This window comes from Scyliorhinus canicula, chromosome 27, assembly GCF_902713615.1.
Source record: "Scyliorhinus canicula chromosome 27, sScyCan1.1, whole genome shotgun sequence".
Taxonomy (NCBI): domain Eukaryota; kingdom Metazoa; phylum Chordata; class Chondrichthyes; order Carcharhiniformes; family Scyliorhinidae; genus Scyliorhinus; species Scyliorhinus canicula.
In genome coordinates this window covers 20,868,102-20,872,136 of record NC_052172.1, presented here as the reverse complement: position 1 = coordinate 20,872,136, position 4,035 = coordinate 20,868,102, and positions in this window count along the sequence as shown.

Here is a 4,035-nt window from a genome sequence, read left to right as displayed (position 1 = left end):
TGAGGGAGTGCCGCACTGTCAGAGGGTCAGTACTGAGGGAGTGCCACACTGTCAGAGGGTCAGTACTGAGGGAGTGCCGCACTGTCAGAGGGTCAGTACTGAGGGAGTGCCGCACTGTCAGAGGGTCAGTACTGAGGGAGTGCTGCACTGTCAGAAGGTCAGTACTGAGGGAGTGCCGCACTGTCAGAGGGTCAGTACTGAGGGAGTGCTGCACTGTCAGAGGGTCAGTACTGAGGGAGTGTCGCACTGTCAGTGGGTCAGTACTGAGGGAGTGCTGCACTGTCAGAGGGTCAGTACTGAGGGAGTGCCGCACTGTCAGAGGGTCAGTACTGAGGGAGTGCCGCACTGTCAGAGGGTCAGTACTGAGGGAGTGCTGCACTGTCAGAGGGTCAGCACTGAGGGAGTGCCGCACTGTCAGAGGGTCAGTACTGAGGGTGTGCCGCACTGTCAGAGGGTCAGTACTGAGGGAGCGCCGCACTGTCAGAGGGTCAGTACTGAGGGAGTGCTGCACTGTCAGAGGGTCAGTACTGGGGGAGTGCTGCACTGTCAGAGGTGTCGTTTTTTTGGATTAAATAAACTTTCTCAGGCGGTTTAAAATATCCCACAACACTTTTTAAAGAGCATCATAATTCTCTGGTGTCATTTATCCCTCGTTCAACATTCAAAAGCAGAAGTCGTGATTATTTTTATATTGCTGCGTGTAAATTGGTAGCTGCATTTCCTCATTACAGCAGTGACTACTCTTCAAAGTGATTATTGCTCGGAAAGCTCTTTGGGAAACTTTATTGTTATATAAGGTGCTATAGAAATCTAATTTGCCATGGAAGGATTCACCGGGGTGCCTTCCAGCCCTGCCTGTGATTGGCCAACAACATCCAATGCAAATCACATTATGCAACGTCCTGGTTTATGATTGTTTGATGCTCGTGGTCATAAATCGCTGAATCCGTTGGGGAACGTGAACAGTTTTATTTAGCTCCTTACTCACATTTTCCATCGACTCAAATCCAGCCTCTTGAGCACCTCTGCTTTCAATCGCTTCTCCGGCTGGTGACTGTGCCATCTCCTGCCCCGGGCCCTAGGATTCACTCCCCACAGCCACCATTTGGGGTTCTGTAGAACCCACCTCCTTGACCAAGCTTCTCATCGGTGATTCTGATCAACGACCTTTGCTCACTGTTGATCTTTGCTCGATAAGGCTTCTGCGAAGTCCTTTGGGATGTTTTGCTGCAATAAAGGCGCTATATAAATGCACCTTTTTGTTGCCCCCCCATCTTCATATCGTGCAGAAAATAATCAGAAAGGCTAATGGAATGCAAGCCTCTATATCTATAGGATTGGAGTATAAAGACACAGGGGTTATGCTGCAGCTTTACAAACCCCTGGTTAGACCCCACTGGGAGTCACTGGGAGCCGTTCTGGGCGCCGCACCTTCGGGAGGATATTTTGTTCTCGGAGGGAGAGCAACGTAGATTGACAAAAATGATACCTGGACTACAGGGGTTGAGCTACGAGGAGAGATTACACAGATTAGAAGGTTAAGGGATGATCTGATTGAATTATTCAAGATATTATCAGGGAAAGACAGGGTGGATAAAGATAAACTATTTCCACTGGGTGGAGATTCTAAAACTAGGGGGCACAGTCTAAAAATTAGGGCCGGACCGTTCAGGAGAGATGTTGGGAAGAACTTCTTCACTCAAAGGGTGGGAGAGGTTTGGGATTCTCTCCCACACACAGCAACCGGAGTGAGATCAGTTGTTCATTTTAAATCTGAGGTAGATTTTTGTTGAGCAAAGATATTAAGGGATTGGGGCCAAAGGATGGAGTTAGGTCCCAGATCAGCCATGATCTCATTGAATAGCGGGACAGGCTAGATGGGCTGAATGGCCTCCTCCTGTTCCTGTGTTCCAAGAGCTCTGGGACGCCCCCCCCCCCCCCCCCCCCACACGACTGAGGGAGGAGATCCACATGAAACCCGGTGCGGTGGAGTAGTGGTTCACGGCGTCGAGGACCCGGGTTCGATCCTGGCCCTGGGTCACCGTCCGTGTGGAGTTTGCACATTCTCCCCGTGTCTGCGTGGGTCTCACCCCCTAAACCCTAAAGATGTGCAGGCGAGGTGGGTTGGCCATGCTAAATTGCCCCTTAATTGGGGGGGGAAAAGAAAGAATTGGGTGCTCTAAATTTAAAAAAAAATAAAGGTTTGTTAGTGACACTCTCAAGACCCCCTTGTTCTGGCCCTCCCCCCCCCCCCCCCCCCCCCTTACCACCACCCCCCTCTTCCTGCACGCCCCACAGGCAGAAACACCCTCTCCGTGACCTGCTTGCGTTGTTTTCTCTTCGGCCGTGAAAAGACGTTTGAGCAAGAGGTGAGGGAGAGCTGTGGGGCAGCGCTGGCTTGCTCTGTACCTCCCCGTGAACATTATTTACTCGCCAGCATCCCAATTTGTTTTTTTAAAATCGAAGCTCAGGGGCACCTGGCCGTCACGAGGCTAATAACAGGAACGAGGAACTGTGGCGTGGGTTTGCCGCTGGATATTTTCGGCCTGCCCCCAGGTGGGAGCCGTTGAAGCATTTCCTGCGAGTCGGGGGTTGAGCAACGTGGCTGACCTGCGACCTCTGCGGTGGCCACTGGTCCCTGGTTCTGTGGAATGAGTCGCAGGAAGTGACATCTCTCTGTGGTCTTTGTGTGTGGGGAATATTACATGATCTCATAGCAGAGGTGAAAGTCTTTTGAAAATATATACAAATGCCTGCAAGGAAAGAAAAATCATATTTCTTATTTGGGGTGGTCTGTGACAGATGTTTCCCCATTGAGATATAAATAAATGGCGTAATATAATGGATAACGAACCTTAAATAGTACCTTCTCCACAACTATTTGGCAGCTCAACCAATTAATTTTTGAAGAAGGCTAACATTGTCATATTGGCACATATAACCAACGCAGACCAAAATCTCATAAACAGGAAATGAATGACAAATTACCTCACCTCTATTGTTCGAGGGAGGAATGTTCATCATGACATTAAGAGGACAGCTCTGTGCTTCACATATCGTGTTCTCGATTCAAAACCTGTTATTTATCACTGCATCAAACACTTAGACCAGAAGATAAAGGAGCAGAATGAGGCCACTTGGCCCATCGAGTCTGCTCCGCCATTCGATCATGGCTGATATGTTTTTCATCCCCATTCTGCTGCCTTCTCCCCGTAACCCCTGATCCCCTTATTAATCAAGAACCAATCGCGCAGTGGGTTAGCCCTGCTGCCTCACGGCGCCGAGGTCCCAGGTTCGATCCCCGGCCCTGGGTCACTGTCCGTGTGGAGTTTGCACATTCTCCCTGTGGCTGTGTGAGTTTCGCCCCCACAACCCAAAGATGTGCAGGGTGGGTGGATTGGCCACGCTAAATTGCCCCCCTTAATTGGAAAAAATGAATTGGGTACTCTAAATTTATTTTTTTTAAAGAATTTTAAAAAATCAAGAACCTGTCTATTTCTGTCTTAAAGACACTCAGCGATTTGGCCTCCACGGCCTTCTGCGGTAAAGAGTTTCACAGATTTGCCGGCCCTCTGTTATGAAGAAATTCAGAATAATACACTAATCTTTATTAGTGTCACAAGTAGGCTGACATTAACACTGCAATGAAGTTACTGTGAAAAGCCCCTAGTCGCCACATTCCGGCGCCTGTTCGGGTACACCGAGGGAGAATTCAGAATGTCCAATTCACCTAACAGCACGTCTTTCGGGACTTGTGAGAGGAAGCCGGAGCACCCGGAGGAAACCCAGCAGACACTGGGGAGAACGTGCAGACTCCGCACAGACAGTGACCCAAGCCGGGAATCGAACCCGGGACCCTGGCGCTGTGAAGCAACAGTGCTAACCGCTGTGCTACCTGCCGGCCCTCTTCCAAAGGGATCTGTCAAATATTAGCATGCCTATCCTCACAAAGGCACTGACAATCTGCTGCAGGACTGACAGAGTGCTGGGGGGCGGGGGGGGGGGGGGGGGGGGGGGGGGGGGGGGGGGGGGGGG